Source organism: Microcebus murinus, chromosome 4, assembly GCF_040939455.1.
Source record: "Microcebus murinus isolate Inina chromosome 4, M.murinus_Inina_mat1.0, whole genome shotgun sequence".
NCBI classification, from domain to species: domain Eukaryota; kingdom Metazoa; phylum Chordata; class Mammalia; order Primates; family Cheirogaleidae; genus Microcebus; species Microcebus murinus.
In genome coordinates this window covers 89,764,744-89,786,914 of record NC_134107.1, presented here as the reverse complement: position 1 = coordinate 89,786,914, position 22,171 = coordinate 89,764,744, and the positions used below count along the sequence as shown (strand labels likewise).

Here is a 22,171-nt window from a genome sequence, read left to right as displayed (position 1 = left end):
TATATGTATACCATGGAGTACTATTCAGCTCTAACAAACAATGGTGATATAGCATATCTTATATTTTCCTGGTTAGAGCTGGAACCCATACTACTAAGTGAAGTGTCCCAAGAATGGAAAAACAAGCACCAGATATATTCTCCAGCAAACTGGTATTAACTGAGTAGCACCTAAGTGGACACATAGGTGCTACAGTAATAGGGTATTGGGCAGGTGGGAGGGGGGAGGGGGCGGGTATATATATACATAATGAGTGAGATGTGCACCATCTGGGGGATGGTCATGATGGAGACTCAGACTTTTGGGGGGAGGGGGGAAATGGGCATTTATTGAAACCTTAAAATCTGTACCCCCATAATATGCCAAAATAAAAAAAAAATTAAAAAAAAAAGACAACAACTGTGATCTCATTAGAGGATTTTTAAAAAGCAAGATAAAGCTATTTTTATATTACTGGATGAATATACTGTATCATGTAGAACAGGAAAAAAGTAATAAGAACCAGAGTGTTATTTGCAAGATCCTTTCTCTTTTTTTTCCTTTTAGTAATGGAATATCCTGAATTTTAACCAAGCACATGGTTTACTAGCCAGAGACCATATTTCCCAGTTTCTCTTGTAGCTACATGTGTTGTATAATCAAGTTTTTGCTAATGGGATGCAAATGGAAGTGATGTGTGCAATCGGGTAATTTTTTGTAAGGGAGCTGTTTGTTTTCCTATTTTTCTATCCCACTGGCTAGAAAATGGCAACAACTGAAGTGACCGCATGATAATCCAAAAATAGGAGCTAAACATTAAAGATGGCAGAGCTGGGGCCTCCTAGCCGGGGCCCTTGTATGGCTTCATGTAGCAGAGTCACCTACCACCACAGAACACAGTGCCTCACTCCCAGCCTACTTCTGAAATGTTCCATGGGAGAGTGTAAACTTTTGTCCTAGTTGAGGTACCTATTTTAAAGTCTCTTTGTTAAAGCAGTTTAGCTTCTATCCTGACAAATACATCATTTAAACTCCAAAAGAAAGAAGAAAATGAGGGGAAGAAAAGCATTAGAAATGGACATATTTTTAAAGCATAAAATGAGATCTTGAAAATAAGTCCAAATATATAAAAAGTAAATGGGTTAAATACACCAATGAAAAAGCATGCTTTCATTTAGGATGAAAAAAATTCTAACTCTACCACATTTAGAAGAGACACGTCAAAACTTTGGAGACACAGAAAGGTTGAAGATAAAAGGATAGAAAAAAAAATACCAGGTAAATATGATCAAAGGAAAGCTAGTTTTCTATATTGCTGCCTAACTAAATGGACTTTCTGGGAGAAAATACACTATAAAGGATAAATACAGTCACTATGTAATGCTAAACATTTAAACTAACCTGGAATACCTAGCAACTCTAAACTTGCAATTATCCAATCTACATATGTGAGTATATATGTGTGTGTATGTCTCTGTGTGTGTGTGTGTGTGTATATATATATAAACATGCCACAGTAACATGGAAAATGCGCAAATCAGATTTTTAATATACCTCTCTCAGTAATTTATAGATCAAACATATAGAAAACTTGACACATGTAGTAATCTTTACTTACCAATTAAATAATCCAATTTCTCCATAAACACAGAGGAAACACCTAAAAATTGAAAATATACTGGGTAATAAATAAAGCCTAGGTCTCAAAAAATTGATATCATGGAGACTACAATACAGCTGAAATAAATTAGAGCAAGAGTTATTTACCTATTGCTGTTCTAAAACATAAGTACTTCAGAAAATAAATAGAAACTTCCCAAATAGATTTATATGTAAGTTAACTACCCTGAGATATGCATAGCATTCTGATATTTCAGTGTTGGCATATTCTGTTTTTTCAGTACCATATTGCACTGCAGCTCAGTGCATTAGTAGCTCTTTATTTACACTATGGCTATTAATTGAGAAAGGTGAACTGCACAATGTTAATTCATTTTCATTAAGTTTTAAGTCAGAGAAAATGGTCTGAAATTTCTTTAACTCTACAATTTTAGAAAAATAGTATAGGCTATATTTTTAATTTTGGAAATTGGAGCCAAATGATTTCTTGCCAAAAGAGTTTATCCAGTTTCAGCAGGGATGAGAAAATAACCCAATACAGTTGTCCATCTATGTGTGAAAGTCCCAGGTCATTGAGTGACAGGAATGGTTTGATTTTCCTGCCAATAGCTCACAAGTTTTCTTCAGCCTCAGGACTGGACTAAGCCATTTCAAATGCTTATAGAACAGCAAACTGGCATATTGAGTATCTAATTCATCCATGGTTCAAGCCAGTAGAATACATAGTATATGGGGCTATTTATTCTTCTCTGACATGTTTCATTTTGATTTTGGGGGACAAAACATGTAATAAATGGACTTAGAGTTTTCTATCCTTGCAAATGATTCCTACCTCAGTGCAGTCATTCTCTATTCCTGCTATAACAAATTTTATTATTTTAAAATTCTATGGGTCAGAATTCTGAAACTTGTCTCACTGGGCTAAAATTTAGGTGTCAGCAGGGCTGTATTCCTTTCTGGAGTCTCTAGGAGAGAATTTACCTTGCTTTTTCTGGCTTCTAAAGGCTCCTTGTATTCCTTGGCTGGCTTCCTCTGTCTTCAAAGCCAGCAATGACTGGTCAAGTCCTCACTCGCATTCTCCAACCTTTCTTCCATTATCACATCTCTCTGATCACAGCAGGAAAGCTTCTCTGCTTTTAACAATTCATGTGATTAGTTTGGGCCCATCCCGATAAGCCAAGACAATTTCCCATCCTAGGATCCCTACTCCCAGTCATATCTGCAAAATCGCTTTTGCTATGTAAAGTAGCATATTCACAAGTTCCAAGAATTACAGCATGGACATCCATTATTTTGCCTCCAGCACTTTGGTTTAAATATCACACACAAGTTCAGCATTAACATTTACCATTGGAGATTTCTTTCCATCCTCTTACTTTCTGAGCTGCTTTTGACCACTGCACATTAATTATTAAGGTTTCAAGACTTTCCTCAACATATAGAAATGATGTATATTATGCTTACATGGTGCACCATGGGCACCATGTCCAAAGATTCTATGGTCACAGGAAATTTCTTACTAACAAAAGAATAAATATGATAATAGTGAACATGTATTGTTTACTCTATGCCAAGCACTCTTCTAGGTGCTTTACATGTTTTGACTTTAATCTCCACCAAAAAACCCTATGAGATGGGTATCAGCATCATTACCATTTTACTGATGAACAAACTGAAGCACAGTGTATATTTAAATTAAATGAGGTTTGGGGTCTTACCAAAATAAATATCAGATGGTATTTGGTATAGTAGTTTTTATAACATATATTCACAGTACATATTTTATATAGCATTCTACAAAAAAAAATGGATTTATTCACTTTTAGAATTAAGAGGAAAATTGAATGGAATCTATACATTTCTATTTCTCTGAATTTGAAAGAAATGCTTCTGCTGGGGAATGATGTATATGTTGGGGGTGGGGATTGGGTAGGGGAAAAGAGTGAGTTTAATTGATTCAATGTAGAAAAAAATTTCCTACAATTCTGAATCTCATCTTGTTTCTGCCATTTTGCTGTAGGATATCTCTGCTCAAGACATTAGATATGTGTTATTTTGCTTTTGGAGTTTATTAACATGCAGTTATTAATTTGGAGTTATTAATATGCAGGCCGGATGGGAGCCCAACAATAAACAAAATTCAGTTGACAATGCTGTGGGATAGCTCAAGGCCAGTCCTCAGGAATGCAGTATTTGATCTCTCTGGTTTAAGACTGAGTAGTGAGCAATTGCCAAGTTTCCTTGACCTTGGCTGACAAAAAGCTTTGGATTACAGAAAAATATTTTGTTTTGTTTCAATGCCAACTGTTATTTACAAGAGTTTCTATATATTGGCTAACCGCAAAGCTTCAGATTTGGGGGATGCTTTAAAGAATCCATTTCTATCAAATTTTACCTTAAATTTTCATGGGCATGTAACTTTCCAACTCTTTTTTAAAAGCCTCTTTATGCAAATTAAAATCACTCTGTATACCATTTTCCCTATCAGAGTATTTAAAAATCCAACATTTGACAACACATTGTGTTGGTGAAGCTGTTGGGAAGCAGGCACTCTAATACATCACTAGTTTGTGTATAAATAGTCTGACTTTTAGTGAGGGCAATGTGACAATATTTTTTTAAAACACAAATTCATGTACCCTTTAACCTAGGAATCCCACTTTGGGGAATTTATCCTACATAGATCCATATTATATACATATATATTATATACATATCATATTATATACATATGAAATGATATCTGTTATTAATTTACAGCATTTTCTGTAACAGCAACATATTAATAGCATATAATAGCAACATATAACAACATATAACAGCAACATATTGAAAAATACCACAAGTGTACTCATTAGGAAATTAGTTCAATAAACCATGGTTCTACTCTATAATTGAACAATATGAAGCTGAACAAAACAGGAAAGATAGCTCTTTTGTGTACTCATATATGGTGATTTCCAAAATGTATTATTAAGTGAAAAAACCAAAATGTCTAAGAGTGAATATAATATGTTTTATGTAAGAAAGGGGATGAAAGAAGATAGTTATATTTCTTTTGCTTGAACTTGCATAGATAAATACTGGAAGGATAAATAAAAAAGAATGGGGACAGGAAGCAAGACTTCTCAATGTTTGATTTGTGATAGTGTTTTGCCTTCTGGGCAATGTACATGCTTTATCTACAAAACAAACCAAAAGAAAAAATAAATGAAACTTTCAAAAGAAAAAAGATTACTCTTTCTATTTGTCATAGATTTTTCTAATTATGTTATACTTTTTGATAATCTTGTTCACATAATGGGTATGTTAACTCAAGGCATTCAGCAAGGCAGGAGCAAAGGAGGAAAATGCAACAATGTCTTGTTAAGAGAAAATGTAGAGTCATCATATGAGAGAGAGCTAGATCTATAAGATCATAAAATGACAGGATGACATAATTGCCCAGCTAGAAGGTTCTAAATGATACATTATCTGGCCGGGCGCGGCGGCTCAAGCCTGTAATCCTAGCACTCTGGGAGGCCGAGGCGGGTGGATTGCTCGAGGTCAGGAGTTCGAAACCAGCCTGAGCAAGAGCAAGACCCCGTCTCTACTATAAATAGAAAGAAATTAATTGGCCAACTAATATATATATATATATAATTAGCTGGGCATGGTGGTGCATGCCTGTAGTCCCAGCTACTCGGGAGGCTGAGGCAGCAGGATTGCTTGAGCCCAGGAGTTTGAGGTTGCTGTGAGCTAGGCTGACGCCACGGCACTCACTCTAGCCTGGGCAACAAGCGAGACTCTGTCTCAAAAAAAAAAAAAAAATGATACATTATCATTTTTATAGATTAAGAAAACTGAAGAACATACAGTGGGGAAGGGACAGTCTCTGCAATGAATGGTGCTGGGAAAACTAGACATCCATATGCAGAAGAATATCTCTCCATATACAAAAATCAAATCAAAATGGATTAAAGATTTAAATCTAAGACCTGAAACCATGAAACTACTAAAAGAAAACATTGGGAAATGCTTTGGGACATTGGTTGGTCAAGGACTTCTTGAGTAACACCCTCAAAACACAGACAACCACAGCAAAATTGAACAAATAGGATCGCATCAAGTTAAAAAAGCTTCTGCACAGCAAAGGAAACAATCAACAAAGTGAAGAGACAACCCACATAAGGAGAGAAAATATATGCAAACTACCCATCTGACAAGGGATTAATAACTAGAATATATAAGGAGCTCCAACCACTCAATAGAAAAAAGCCAAATAATCCAATTTAAAAATGTGAAAAGCATTTGAATAGACGTTTCTCAAAAGAAGACACACAAATGGCCAACAGAATGTGAAAAAAATGCTCAACATCATTAGTCATCAGAGAAATGCAAATCAAAACTACAATAAAATATCATTTCACCCTAGTTAAAATCACTTTTATCAAAAAGACAGGCAATAATGAATGTTGGCAAGGATTTAGAGAAAGGGAAACCTTCACACACTATTGGTGGGAATGTAAATTAGTGCAACCACTACGGAGAATAGTATGGAGGCTCCTCAAAAAACTAAAAATAGAACTTCCATAGGACCCAGCAATTCCACTGCTGGGTATATATCCAAAGGATAGGAATTCAGTATATCAAAAACATATCTGCACTCCCATGTTTATTGCAGCATTATTCACAATAGCCAAGATTTGAAATCAACTCTCGTCCACCAGTGGATGAATGGATAAAGAAAATGTTATACATACACACTGTGGAATATTATATAGCCACAAAAGGATTGAAATCCTTCCATTTGCAACAACATAGGTGGAACTGGAGAACATTACATTAAATTAAGTAAGCCAAGCACAGAAAGACAAATCTCACATGTTCTCACTCATATGTGGGAGCTAAATATTAAAATCAATTGTTCTCATGGAGACAGAGAGTAGAATGATGGTTACCAGAGCTGAGGAGGGTATTGGGGAGGGAGGGATAAAGTGGGGACAGTTAATACCCAAAAATATAGTTAGTTACATAAAATGAACAATACAAAATTACTATAATCAACAAGTTGTAGTATACTTTAAGATAACTAAGAGTGGAAGTGAAATGTTCCTAACACAAAGAAATGATAAATGCCTGCAGTGATGTATATCCCCAAAACCCTGATTTGATTAATTCACATTGTATGCCTGTATCAAAACAACACATGACCCTATAAAGATATACAACTATTATGTACCCATAATAAACAAAAAAAATTTTAGCTGGGTGTGGTAGTACACACGTAACCCCACCTACACAAGAGGCTGAGGCAGGAGGATCACTTGAGCCCAGGATTTTAAGTTTGCAGTGAGCTACAATGACACCAGTGCACTCTTGCCTGGGCAACAGAACAAGACCTTGCTTCCAAAAAAAATTTTTAACTTTAAAAAATTAAAAAAAGAAAACTGAGGCCCCAAATGATAAGTGACTTACTATAGTCACTCGGCTAATTTATAGATAACAGGAGTAGAATCCAAGGACTGCTAAGTAACAATTTCTTTGTATCTTACTGTCTTTCTACTTATTAATGATACCCCCTCTAATGAGGTAAAAAAATAAATAACATGTATAAAGGCTTTAAGCATTTTAACAGACACTATCTATTTTGGTTATCACAGAGTTATTATAATAAGGTAGTTATCTTAGTCCATTTTTGTTGCTATAACAGATACCTGAGGCTGGGTAATTTATGTAAAGAAAAGAGGTGTATTTAGTTCATGCTTCTACAGTCTGGTAAGTTCCAGGGGCATAGTGCTGGCATCTACTCATCTTCTGATAATGGCTATTGTGCTTCCTCATAACATGGCAGGAGGTCAATGGGGAAGTGGATATGTATGAAGAGGCAATACACAACACCAAGCTGCTTGCAAGGGCAGAGCCTCCATGACCAAAATACCTCTCATTAGGTCCCAGATCTTAAAGGTTCCACCTCCCAATATCCTTACATTGGCAATTAAATTTCAACATGAGTTTTGGCAGAGACAAACCATATCCAAACCACAGCAGTAGTAGAGTGGAATGTAATAGTTAAGACCCTGGGTTCTAGAGCCAAATTTTGAATTCCTTCTTCATCGCTTACTAGCTATGTGACCTTAAAAAGTTACTTAACTTCTCAAGTCTTAGTTTCCTCCTCTGTAAACTGGGCATATAACAGTGCCTATCTCAAAGGGATAGAGTGAAGACCAAATGAGGTAATACACATAAAGGACTTAGCCTGGGACCTAGAGTATGTGCTCCCTGAATGTTATTATTATTGCTTTTATTCTACAGATGAAAAATAAGTTTGGGAGAACACTTGAGTACTTTGCCCCAAGACATATAATTTATAAGTAATCACTCAAGAACTCAGTCTAGGTTTTCTTTCTTTAAAATCTCATACTGTTTCCCTGCTTACCCACAGAACCTAAATATATGTAATGCATGTTTTTTTCCTCTAACTCATTCTAGTAATTGTTCTACTTTGGCTTGCAACTCAGTATGAGTTTTTTTACGGAAAGCATAGCCTAATGTGTTTGGATGGAGGAAAAGAAAATAAAATCTCTCTTGGATACAATCAGATTTTCTTTTTTGCTGTCATCACATAATCTAACAGATTATGATAAATAAATATTAATGATCATATACATTCCAAAACTGTGTTCCTTGACATCTAATTGTTGCTTAGAAAAAGTTTTCCTCATGTAAAGAAACCAATTTAAGCAGGTAAGATTAAGTATATATGTAATTATTTTTTGCACATATAATTGTGCATAAATAATTTATGACATACTTGATATGTGATTTATATATATTATACATACATAGCTTCACACTCTTCTCATTTTTTGTTCTCCCAGTTCTTTTAGTTGTACATTGGGTCAGATAATCTTGCCTTTTTAATGCCTCCATCATTCATGTCCCTTGTGCTTCTTCTCAAGTGACTATTAAGAAAGAGTGATTGGGTTTCTTCGTCTCTCTACACACTGAGCTCCTTTGTCTTGTTCTTACATTGCTGATCTCTGATATATGCGTTCAGGTATCTATAAACCCTTCTTTATGCAGCACTGAAGACAAAATGAGGGTGGTGGTGATGATCCATACTACAGTGTAAAATTTGCTTGCCTGGTGAGGTGGAATTAAAAAAAAAAATTATAAAAGACTTGCCTTTTCTGTGTTCAGCAGCAGAGGCAGTATTCCACTCTAGCATAGATGCAGGGGAATAAGAGGGAATCCTGTTGCTTTGTGGGGAATGCTATGCTTCACTTCTGTAATTGAAATGCAGAGATGGTTGCCTGGGAAGTGATGATACTTCCAGGCCACAAGATCAAATAAAGATTAGCATTAATGTAAAAATGTGTACTATGAAGGCATAACCGGGAGTCTGGAACTAAGATATACAGAATCATTTTGATTTTAGAGTAAACTAACCAGAAATAGCCAAGGGTATGATGTATATTTCTAGGATTAACTAGAAAGGGAACTAACTAGACGTCTAACTAAGTAATCAGTTCTGGCAGATTCTAAAGCTCCAAGCAAGTTAGAGCTACCAGAGGGCAAGAGAATATTATCTATTAAGGCAAAAAAGCAAGATCCTAAATCCAAGTGTCTCATGAAGACATATCTAGAAAGCATGTGAAAGTGATAATATGTGGATGGTGCTATGGCTATATTACATTTAAAGCCCAGAAAATAAACCACAAGTAGAAAGGAATAACAGGCTCAATCCTTGGGTTACGAACTCTGATCTCAATCAGGAGATAGTTGCTTTCAATGCTCATGATTTGTTCCCTTTCATGTAGTTTTAACAGGATCTACAAGGTATGTACTTACAACCAGAGAGTAGCAAAATCCCACAGGGACTAGGTAATCTGGAGTATAAAAACACAGCAGCAGAAGGTAGAGGGGAAGCTAGATAGTGGACAGAAAAGGCCTTATTTCTCAAGAGCCTAAAGTTGGAATGGCAAATTGCCCAGAAAGGGATTAACAGAAAGCCTCCCTTGGTTGTTCAAGAAATCAACACTTAAAGGATCATCCACTATTCATTGTCTATGGAATCGTTTCCATCAATGTACAGATGTGGTAATATTTCCCATCTTAAGGATACATCTTCCTGAGTTTCATTTCTGTCTATTATAGAGTACATGGTTTCAGACTAGTCCTCCCACTTGCCAACACCTTGTAACTGGACAAAATATATGAAGCAACTGTTTTCAGGTATTAAACTACAGGCAGTGTAAAATTATGATTCATGAGAATACGAAACTCACAGTGAACTACTAATTACTTCAAGGAAGAAAACATATTGACATGACTCAAAACACAATACCTCAAAACACAGTACCTTGGGCAACTGAAAAAGCTGCAGATGCAAAAAGGTCACTTTGACTTTCTCCTCCATTTCTGTGGGAAGCATGGTCATAATGGAATTCTTTGAGCTACCTCCCCTGAGAGCAGGTCATATCCTCATTCCAAGTGTGTGGGGGTGGGAGGAGGGGAAAGAAATACTACAGGAAAGCCAAATAGAATCTGAACAAACAGACCTTGCTAAGTTCCTCCCAGTTTACCATTAGAGTATACCTTTTTTGTCTAATTATGTTTCGCCACAGCTATACACTTCTTTCATCAGACTTAACAAGAAAACACACAGTTTTTTCTGCATCCTGGGGTCATCATTTCTGAAGGCTCCCATGTCACATAAAATTTTGTTAAATATATTTGTTATGCTTTTCTCTTGTTAATCTGTCTTTTGTTATAGGAGTGTCAGCCATGATCTTTGCAAGGTTTGAAAAAAAGTTATTACTTTTTCTCCCTTTCAATAAATTGATTTTTTTGAATGTGAATGAACCTTGCATTTCTGTGATAATATCTACTTGGTCATGACATATTATCCTTGTTTATATTTCCAGATTTCGTTTGCCAATATTTGAGAGGGGATTTTGTACCTATGTTAAGCAGTGGTGTTAGTTTATAATTATTCTCAAAAAAAATTAAAAATAATAATAATTTTTTTTCTTTTAATTTTTTTGCCAGGTTTGGTATTAGGCTTATGCTGACTTCACAAAATGTTTTGGGAAGAGTTCACTCTTTCATTTTCTCAAAGAGTTGGTGTAATATTAGTATTATTTATCTTTAAATGTTTGATAGAATTAACTATCAAAATCATAAGGGTCCAGAATTATTTTTATGGGAAAATTTGGGGTAGCAAATTCAATGGTGCATGTGCATTTTTCAGAGAACTTGTCAAATTTACCTAAGTTGTCAAGCTTATTGACACTCAATTAGTAACATTCACTTATTCTCTTTTAGTATTTATAGAATTCTATGGTGGTATCTTCTCTTTTATTCTTCATGTTGGTATTATGACTCATAAAAATAGAAATAGAATGCATTGGTCTTGGTTTCTAATACCATTTTCCAATTAAAAAAAAGATATCCTTGGAGGAATGGTTAATTCTAGGACTGGGCAGAAAATATACAAGATGAGCCTGGAGCACCTTGTAGTGCCAGAAAGTAAGGAAGTGCTCAGAAACACACACAATGATTAGGGTGTGTCAAAGGGGCACAGGAGCCGACTGAGAGAGCTTCTAATGGCCAAAGAGAACAATTTGAATGCAAAATAAAGTAAAAGGACCATAATCCAAAGTATAAAATAAATATCCATATTGGCATAAATGAGTGATTGAACAAATACACAACTAGTGGGAAACAGACAATCTCTCCTGCAGAAGAAATCCAAATCATTTTATGTAGATACTCTGCTCTCAAGAAATGGAGCTTACCCAGCCCCCCACCCCTACCTGTACCCCCACCCCACCCCACCCCATAAGTGAGATTTGTGCATAGTGACCTACCTTCTAAAGAGCACAGAATGGAAAGAGAGGAGAAAACAGTACTTTATATGGGAGAGATCTGACAAACATGATCTCAGCCAGGTGATCAGGGTCAACATCAAGAGTCATAAGTCATATTGACAATATGTACCCTTGATATGATGTGATGAATATGGTATATTACCTGTGTCGTCTTCCTCCCAAAACTCCAACCCCAGACTGATCATGAGAAAAACATCAAAGAAGCCCCAGTTGAAAAATATTCTACAAAATATCTGACTAATACTGCTCAAAACCATCAAGATCATCAAAACCATGGAAATTCTGGGTAACTGTTATAGCCAAGAGGAACATGAAGAAACATGATGATTAAATGTAATGTGGTATCCGGGATGAGATTCTGGGACAGAAAAAAGCCACTGGGTCCTAAAGAATATGAATAAATATGAATAAAATATGAACTTTTGTTAATTAAAAAAAGAAAAAGAAAAAAAAAAAAACTAAGAAAGAAGGAAGGGAGGGGGAGAGGAAGGGGAAAAGAGCCAAGTAGAGAAACACACCTACACCTCTATGGTCAATTAACTTTCAACAAGGCATCCAAAGTAATTTAACAAAGAAATGATAGTCTTTTCAACAAATGGGCTAGAATAACTGGATAACATTTGGGGGTGTAAAAAAAAAATTAACCCTGACCCTTTCTTCAAACCATTTATAAAATTGACTCAAATGGATCATACTCGTAAACAGAAAACCTGAACTAAAAGCCTCTTAGAATAAAACAGAGATGAAAAGTATTTATGACTGTGGAGTAGGCACAGGTTTCCTAGATAGGACACAAAAACACAAACCATAAGAGAAAAATTGATAAATTGAACTTTATTCAAACTAAAAAAAAAACTGCCGCTCTTTGAAAGACATTGGTAAGAAAATAAAAAGACAATCCACAGACTTGGGAGATAATATTTACTGCAAATACATCTAACAAAGGACTTGCTTGTATCCAGAATATAAAGAACTCTTACAATTCAATAACAAAAAGAGAGACAACCCAGTTTTTAAATGGGCAAAACTTTTTAACAAACACCTCACAAAAAAATGTACAGGATTTGCCAGTAAATACTTGAAAATATGCTCGACATAATTATTCATCACTAATTGAAATTGAATTGAATTGAAATCAAAACTGCAAAAATATACTACTACACATTCATTGGAATGGCTAAAATTAAAAAGACTGATGTATCAAGTGTTGGAGAGGATGTGAGGGAACTGGAACATTGCCGATGGGAATATGAAATAGTACACTCACTTGGGAAGGCATTCTAGCAGTCTCTTATAAAGTTAAATATATGCTTAATACATACATTTATTAATATTATACCAAGAATTCCATACCCGAGAGAAATGAAATGCCATCCTTATAAAGACTCATACACAATCATTCTTAGTGGCTTTATTAATAATAATCCAAATTGGAAACAATTTCAACTGTCCCATCAGCATGTGAATACATAACTCAATTCTGTATGTCTATACGATAAAATACAAGTCAGCAATACAAAGGAATGGGCTACTCATAAACACAACAGGAATAAACCTCAAAAACATTATGCTAACCAAAAGAAGCCAGACAGAAAATATTGCATACTGTATGATCCAATCATATTAAGTTGAGAGCTGGCAAAAAAAAAAAAAACTAAATCTGATCAGCAGTTGCTTGGGGGTATGTGTGCAAGAGTACTTACAGCAAGAAATGTGAGGGAACTTTCTGGAGTGATGGAAATATTCTACATGGTGATTGTAGTGGTGGTTACTAGGAGTGTATACATTTGTCAAAATTCATAGAAGAGTACACTTTAAATATGAATACATTAATGTATGTAAATTATGACTCAATGAAGTTGATTTTAAAAATATTGATGCCCCATTGCCCTCTGGCTACTGTTCCATTTCTCTGTCCCTCTCTATAGAAAAACTGCTCAAAAGAGTTATGTACATTCTGTCTTCCATTTCTCTCCCCCTATTCTGTCTTTAACTCTGGCTTCTTTCACTTAGCATCATTTTTTTTTTATTTCGGCATATTATGGGGGTACAGATTTTAAGGTTTCAATAAATGACCATTTCCCCCCCTCCCCACAAAAGTCTGAGTCTCCATCATGACCATCCCCCAGATGGTGCACATCTCACTCATTATGTATGTATATACCCGCCCCCCTCCCCCCTTCCACCTGCCCAATACCCTATTACTGTAGTTCCTATGTGTCCACTTATGTGCTACTCAGTTAATACCAGTTTGCTGGAGAATATATCTGGTGCTTGTTTTTCCATTCTTGGGATACTTCACTTAGTAGTATGGGTTCCAGCTCTAACCAGGAAAATATAAGATGTGCTATATCGCCATTGTTTCTTAGAGCTGAATAGTACTCCATGGTATACATATACCACATTTTATTAATCCATTCTTGGATTGATGGGCATTTGGGCTGTTTCCACAGCCTTGCAATTATGAATGTTGTGGAATAGTTTCTGCAAGATAGGTACTAGTTCTTCTTTGTAAGTATGGTAAAATTCAGGTGTGAAGCCATCTGGACCGGGACTTTTCTTTTTAGGGAGATTTTTAATTGCTGTTTCTATTTCAGCTGTTGAGATTGGTCTGTTCAGGGAATCTATTTCTTCCTGGTTGAGCCTAGGGAGGCTGTGTGTTTCTAGAAATTTGTCCATTTCCTCCACATTTTCCAGTTTGTGTCCATAAAGATTTTTGTAGTATTCATAAATTGTATCTTGTATCTCTTTGGGATCAGTTGTGATATCTCCTTTTTTATTCCTGATGGAGCTTATTAGAGATTTCTCTTTTCTGCTTTTCGTTAGCTTAGCCAATGGTGTGTCAATTTTGTTTATTTTTTCAAAGAACCAACTTTTTGTTTTATCAATCTCCTGAATAGCTTCCCTGTTTTTAATTTCGTTTAGTTCTGATTTGATCTTGTTGATTTCACTTCTTCTGCTGGGTTTGGGGTTGGTCTGCTCTTCTTTTTCCAGCTCTTTGAGTCGTTTCATTAGATTGTCTATTTGTGATCTTCTTGTCTTTTGGTTATAGGCATTTATGGAGATAAACTTTCCTCTCAGAACTGCTTTAGCTGTGTCCCAGAGGAGTTGATAACTTGTCTCTCCATTGTCGTTTTCTTCATAGAATTTTTTTATTTCCGTCTTGATTTCTTCATTTATGAAGTAATCATTTAGTAGGAGGTTGTTTAATTTCCACGTTTTTGTATAGAAATATGAGTTTCTGTTAGGGTTGATTTCTAGTTTTATTCCACTGTGATCTGAGAAGGTACATGGTATGATTTCTATTTTTTTAAATTTCTTGAGATTTTCTTTGTGTCCTAGGATATGGTCAATCTTAGAGAATGTCCCGTGAGCTGATGAGAAGAACGTATATTCAGTGGATTTTGGGTAGAATGTTCTGTAAATGTCAGTCAAACCCAATTGTTCTAAAGTTTTGTTTAAGTCCATTATTTCTTTATTAATTTTCTGTTTGGAGGATCTGTCTCGTGCCGTCAGTGGGGTGTTGAAATCTCCGGCGATTATGGAGTTGCTATTAATCCATTTGCTTAGCTCCAGTAAGGTTTGCTTTATGAATCTGGGTGCACCTAAGTTGGGTGCATATACATTTAAAATTGTTATCTCTTCTTGATGAACTGTGCCCTTCACCATTATATAATGACCCTCTTTGTCTTTTACTACTTTTGTTGGTTTAAAAACTAAATCGTCTGAAATTAGAACTGCCACACCAGCCTTCTTTTGGCTTCTATTTGCTTGGAATATTGATCTCCACTCTTTTATTTTTAGTCTGTATGCATCCTTGCAGGTTAGATGTGTTTCCTGAAGACAGCATATACTAGGCCTGTATTTTCTTATCTATTCAGCCAGCCTATGTCTCTTGAGTGGAGAGTTTAAGCCATTCACATTTATTGAGAGAACTGATAGGTAAGGTAGATTATTGATCATTCTGTTGGGTTGGATGTTGTTGCTATGATTTCTGTCTTGAGCCATTATAATATCTGGCCTTTAATATCTTTGGGTTTTGGTTGTTTTTATATTCGTGGGTTATTATTATGATGTTCTGTGCATAACGCTGTTTTAAGTACTTCTTGTAGGGCTGGTCTTGTCTTGGTGAATTCTCTGAGCCTTTGCTTGTCTGAGAATGTTTTTATTTCTCCTTCATATATGAAGCTTAGTTTTGCAGGGAATAATATTCTAGGCTGGGCATTGTTTTGTTTCAAAAGAGTGAGAATGGGGCCCCAGTCTCTCCTTGCTTGTAAAGTCTCATTAGAGAAGTCTGATGTTATTCGAATTGGCTTTCCCTTGTATGTTACTTGCTTCTTTTGTCTTATAGCTCTTAGAAGGGCCTCTTTAGTTGATACTTTGGTCAGTCTGATGACTGCATGTCGTGACGTCTTCCTGTTTGCATTGAATCTCCCAGGGGTCCTCTGAGCTTCTTGAACTTGTATATCAAGATTTTGAGCAAGGCCTGGGAAATTTTCCTCTATTATATCTTCAAACAGCTTGTCCAACCCTTGAGTGTTGTCTTCTTCCCCTTCTGGTAAGCCTATGACCCTCACATTAGGTTTCTTCACATAATCCCACAGCTCTTATAGGCTTTGCTCTTTTCTCTTGTTTCTCTGCTCTATTTCTGTGACTGATTTATTTAATTGGAGGGTGTTATCTTCAAGCTCTGAGATTCTTTCTTCTGTTTGATCTACCCTGTTCTTGAGACTTTCCACTGTATTTTGTAGTTCCTTGAATTGATTCTTCATTTCCAGGAGTTCAGTTACACTTTTCTTCATTGTGTCTATTTCTTTTCCCATATCCTGGAGGCTTTTTGTGGTTTCTTTGTGTTGGTTATTGAGTTGTTGTTGCAGCTGGGTGAGTGTTCTTATGATCCACATATGAAATTCCTCTTCTGTCATATTGGTTGCCTCATTTTGGTTGGTGTCCGTTTCTAGGGGGCTGGTGCTCCTCTTTGGGGGTGTGTTTTCTGTTTGGTTCTTCATATTTCCTGAGTTCTTTTGCTGATTTCTTCCCATGTCAATCAGTTGTTGTTTCTTTCCTTAAGTTATTGTTTGGGTATTCACACACCTTGTTTAGTTTCTGAGGGGTTAGGTGGTGTCTGTGGGTGAAATTGGACCACTCCCTATATATTGAGTCAGTGGGTGCCTTGGAAAGGCTGTGCAAGATGCCGTCCCTGTCAGTAGGTGGCGTTTGCTTGGAGGAACAGGCTATGCTGTTGATTTTGTGTCCTGTTATCAGCTCTTGTTCTGGGCGGAGCTGGGTTGGGTAAGCCTGCCCTCAGGCCATTAGCAGGGGTCAAAGTTCTGTTCTATGCTTCCAGGGAAAGCTGTCAGGGCGGGGCTGGAATGGTCCCGCTCAGCCAGAAAGTCTGGGTGTGGGGGTGGGGCTGTCTGAGACCCGCAGTCTGGAGCGAGCCTCGCTTCTTTCCACCCTCCCCAACTCCACAGCTACTCCTGGGCCTCTGCCAGCTGGCCAGACCACAAGCCACCAGGCCTCCCCGGACTGTGATGCCGGCGGGGAGTTTCCCTGCACAGGAACGCCACCTGGGTTGGGCGCATGGCCTCCTCCTGGGAGGAGGGTTGCCCTCTAGGATGCCGATCCACCCCTGGAGGCGCACACACCTCAGTAGCCTGTTCACGTATAACCCTTCTGTGCCCCGGGCAATGCTAGCCCTCGGTGCAGGGGATCTGGTCTGCAGGTCTGGCCTCTGGGTCCCAGAGTTCAAACTGTATCCCCACCAGGGAGAGAATTTCTGGTCCCAATTCACCCACAGGGAGCCCAAGCTGGGTCTATGTCTCTCAGCCTCTGAGTCAGCACCGTTCTCCTGGGAACACCGTGCCAGTAGCACTTGGGAGGGCGGGCAGGTAGGGAGCTCACAGTCTGAGTTCCCCTGAGTCAGCTGTAGGGTCCCAAAAGGGAAGGTCCCTTTCCCTGGAGGTGCCTCTGGCTGGTGGCTATATTGTCTCTCTGGGCAGCCGGGGGTAGGATCGGCGGAGGGGAGGAGGAGGCAATGTGGCGCCTGCCGCGAGGCTCGAGTCTGTGCACACGGAGGTGCCTGGAGGAAGTTGGGAACCTGGTGCCATGTCTGCTACAGGCTCACCGCTGGCTGGTGGCGGCGGTCTCTGGGCTGGTGTCCGCAGGTCTCTCTACCCGCTGGGGAGCCCACCAGCAGTCCCAAATGCAGGGGAGGGGAAACAGAAAATCCACCTTCCCTTGCCGCTGGTCTCCGGGCTGCTCCGGTGGTCTCAGCCTCCAGTTCTCCTTCGCAGCCTCCTCCCGTGGAGTCTCCCGGGGTCTCAGGTACCCCTCCTTCCGGCCCTCGTCCGCTGTATGCTTGTCTTCTTGCTTCTTTCCTCTAATTTCTGCTAGAATCTGTCTTTTCTGCAGAAACACTCTGTCTGGCGGTGTTATTCGTCCGCCATCTTGCTCCACCCCCCAGCATCATGTTTTTGAGACTCATTCCAATTGTGTTTATTAGCAACATATTCCTTTTTATTACTGACATATTCTATTGTATGGGCATGCATAATTTGGTTATGTATTCACCTGTTGATGGGACAGTTGAGTTGTTTCCAGTTTGGACTACTGTTTTAAAAAGAGGTGCATTCTGTCTTCTAATTCTTTCCTCCCATCTTCTCTTTAAACCATTAAATTTAAACATTCACGTCATCCTGTCATGGAAATTACCTAAGTCAACATCATCAGTGATTTCCACATAGCCAAATGTCATGGTCAATTTTCAGTCCTTGTCTGACTTAATCCATCAGCAGCATTTGTCATGTCCTCACATCACAAATACTTCTTTTTGTTCTCATAGAGGACACTATTTTTGGTTCTGCTCCTATCTTAGGGACTGTTCTTTCTCAGTCTCCTTTGGTGGTTTATATTCATGTCCCCAACTCTAAATGTGGGAGTGCCCCAGGGATCAATCCTCAAACTTTTATTTTCCCTATTTCTGTGAGGGGATCTTATGCAGGATCCTGGCTTGAAAATATATCTATATGTTGCTGAAGAGAAAATGTACATCTCTAGCTCAGGCTTCTGCTCTGGGTTCCAAATCAGACTTTCTAACTACCCACTCAACGTCTCTGCTTGGATGTCTAACAGGCATCTCAAATTAACATGTGCAAAATGTAATCACTGATTTCCGCATCATCACTCATGAAAAAAAAAACTTTCCCTTCTCATGGTCTTCTCCATCCCAACTAATCACAACTACATCCTCTAATTTTCTTAGGCCAAAAAATTTGCAGTCATGCTCCAGGCCTTCCTTTAGCTCCCACCCCACATCCAATCAATCAGCAAACATGGTCAGTTTTCTCCTTAGGATTTATTAAAGTCAGAACTCTCTTACCCTTCATCTGCTACCACCCTGGTCCAAGGTGGTCTAGGCCACCATAATTTCTCACCTGGATTGTTACAATAGCCTCTTATGTTATCTCTCTGCTTCTGCATTTGCACTTCCTGTAGTTTATTCTCAATACAACAGCCAGAACAATCTTATAGTAAATGCAAGTTAGATCATGTCACTTCTCTGCTCAAAGTATTCAAATGATTTCCCATCTCATCCAGTGCAGAGGTAAAATATTTACTGGAACACACAAGGCCCCATGTGACCCACAGCCTCCTGCTTCCCCTCTGATCTTATCTCCTGCCTGTCACCGTCACCTGTTCCTTTAGAGCCCAGCCACCCACTCCTTTTACCGCAGGCCTTTTTCACTTGGTGCTCCTTTTGCCTACAATTCTTCCCAGATAGCCACACACCTCACTCCCTCATTTTCTTTAGGCATCTTTCCAAATGTCACTTTATTAGGGAAGCTTTTGTAAATCATAAAAGAGCAACTGCCCCGCTCCCCTCCCCCTCCTCACCTCCTATCTCCCTTTCCTTGCTTTACTGTTCTCTGTGGCATTTATCAACCATCTCACATACTATATATTTACTTATTTATTTATTGTCTCCATGCCAACCCTTCCCCCACCTCCCAGAATATATCCTTCAGAGGAGTAGCAACTGTAATATACTCCTGATGCCTAAATCAGTGTTTTGCCCATAGTAGACATTCAATAAATATTAGTTGAAAAAATAAACAATGAACTGAAGAGACTCACCCTCAGACTTGAGTGTAGGAATAGCCAGAAATGCAATTCCAACTGCTTGAAATTGGTAGATAACCTGGCAGACCAGATTTCCCTGACATGAGGAGGGTGAAAGGACTGGAAAGCTCTGTAAACAATGTGTTCACTTAGAACCTAAGTCCCAGCTCAGTCCCTGCAATCCTAATTGAGGTCAATATCCTTAATGGAAGGTACTTCAGAAAGGCAACCTTTGCACGTTGAAAACAGCAAGTGAGAACCAGTGACATGAATGGAAGGTTCCAGCTTCCAAACCTCTATTCTCTATTCCAAGAATAGAGCAGCAAGCTTGAAAGAGGTAAAATTCATATGTTTAAAGCCTAACCCCCAAAGTGATAATGGTATTAGCAAGTGGGGTCTTTGGTAAGGGATTAGGTGATGAGGGTGGAGCCCTATGAATGGAATTAGTGCCCTTGTAAAAGAGACCCAAGGTAGCTCCTTTGCCCCTTCCACCATCGAGGGACAGAGTGAGAAGACACAATCGATGGGAAAGCAGGACCTCACTAGACACTGAATCTGCCAGTGCCTTGATCTCGGGCTTCCCAATTTATGGTATTTTGTTAAGCAGCACGAACAGACTAAGACAATAATTTTAAGGTGTTATATTAAGTTTAATAGTTAAATAAAGCATAGCCTAAAGCTTCATCCTTACATATTTTAAGTTCAGCTTAAAGGTTTCTCCATACCTAGTGAACCGTAACCTAACTGAATGTGTAAACAGACCGTAACCTCTTGTAACAAGCAGCAGAGTCTCAGCCAGTCACAGCAACCAAGTCTCAGCCAATGACAGCAGCCACCTTGCAGCCAATCACAGGTGGCCAACTGTTCAAACCTTGTTCAAATAAGGCTAAGGCCCAGCTGTAACCAATCCAGCTGTTTTTGCACCTTACTTTCATTTTCTGAATGTCATTTTCCTTTTTCTGTCCACAAATATTACCCAACCATGTGACAGCTCCAGAGTCCCTCTGAACCTATTCTGATCTGGGGACTGCCCAGTTCACAAAATTGTTCTTTGCTCAATTAAACTCAGTTAAATTTAATTTGTCTAAAGTTTTTATTTTAATAAAGGGAAGATGTATTAGATATCCGCCTGTTTTGAAAATTGCAAACAAAGCCATAAGGGAGAAATGTTGGCAGCACTGGTCATTTAGTCCACTAGATGGGGCCCGAGTAGAAAGGAAACAGACTGGTGCATTGCAAAATCGCTCATAGGGAGATCGGACCTGGAAATCCACTGTGGATTCCAGACCTTGAGAGAAGGGAGCCTACCAGAGTTCTACCTAGTCGGTTAGAGTAAAGAGAGAGAAAGGAGCCTGAAGGAAACTAATAAAGTAACCAGCAAGGCAAAGCAGTGTGCAGTGGGAAGAACAACAAATTTGATTTTAATCTGAATGCCAATAGTTTGTTTTTGCAAATATACAAAACTTTGAACTTTAGGAACTAAGGTGGGTTGGATGATACTCCCTGGATTAGAAATAAAAGACTAACAATTATAAAATTATATATAATTATTAATAATTATAATGCTTAATGTTATTAATTATAAATTTGTTAATTATACAATATATAACTATAATTAAACTTAAAGTTATGAGACTGTGGTTTTATGGTGAACAAGTGTGTATTTGAGGGAGAGAAAGAGAAAAAATACTAAAAGGTTTGTAATTCTCTAAATACCTGTGACTGATTTATTATACATGCAGTAATTAATAATATAAGGAGTAATTATAATCTAATTCAATGAATTTTATTAGCATCACGAATTGGACTATAGTTCATGGATGTGCTTATGCTCTACTACTTTTTTTTTTTTTTTTTTGAGACAGAGTCTGGCTTTGTTGCCCAGGCTAGAGTGAGTGCCATGGCGTCAGCCTAGCTCACAGCAACCTCAAACTCCTGGGCTCAAGTGATCCTTCTGTCTCAGCCTCCCAAGTAGCTGGGACTACAAGCATGTGCCACCATGCCCGGCTAATTTTTTCTATATATATTAGTTGGCCAATTAGTTTCTTTCTATTTATCGTAGAGATGGGGTCTCGCTGTTGCTCAGGCTGGTTTCGAACTCCCGACCTCGAGCAATCCGCCTGCCTCGGCCTCCCAGAGAGCTAGGATTACAGGCGTGAGCCACTGCGCCCCGCCCTGCTGTACTACTTTTAAAATGTTCTCCCATAAATCATCATCAGAACAAATCTCAGAAACAGAAATTGAGGATTTGGCCAAAGGTAAAAGGGCAACTAGTAAAAAATGACCCTGTCTTATGTACTCCCATCCCTTTGTTGTAAGTTCCAGTTGGCTACCAAGAGTCACCTGCTCTCTTTAATTCTTTGAACAGGTTTTGGTGGGCTTGACTGAATAAGAATACACCTTTCTAGAGAGAGAAGAGCTGTGCTTTGAAGAGTGGAATGGTCATGGTGTGGGTGGAGAGAGTGTGGCAGGAAGGGAAGCTAAGCAATCTTGGGTTCACAGGGCTGCCCCCTTCTTATCTATTTGGTGGAGGGGAAGTGGGGATCATGGTACTTCAACCCCACTCTTCATCAACC

At 38.2% G+C, this 22,171-nt stretch overlaps 1 long non-coding RNA gene across 1 annotated transcript in view; it reads right to left on the bottom strand.

The window, feature by feature from the left end:
* Positions 1-317: 317 nt before the first annotated feature.
* LOC105876136 (uncharacterized) overlaps positions 318-22,171 on the bottom strand; it is a 40,707-nt gene continuing 18,853 nt past the window's right edge. Inside the window, exons 2-3 of the long non-coding RNA XR_002223701.2 lie at positions 2,581-2,729; positions 318-1,639 (exon numbers count right to left, since the gene is read on the bottom strand). This is a non-coding gene — a long non-coding RNA (uncharacterized LOC105876136). The remainder of the gene's footprint in view (positions 1,640-2,580; positions 2,730-22,171) is intronic.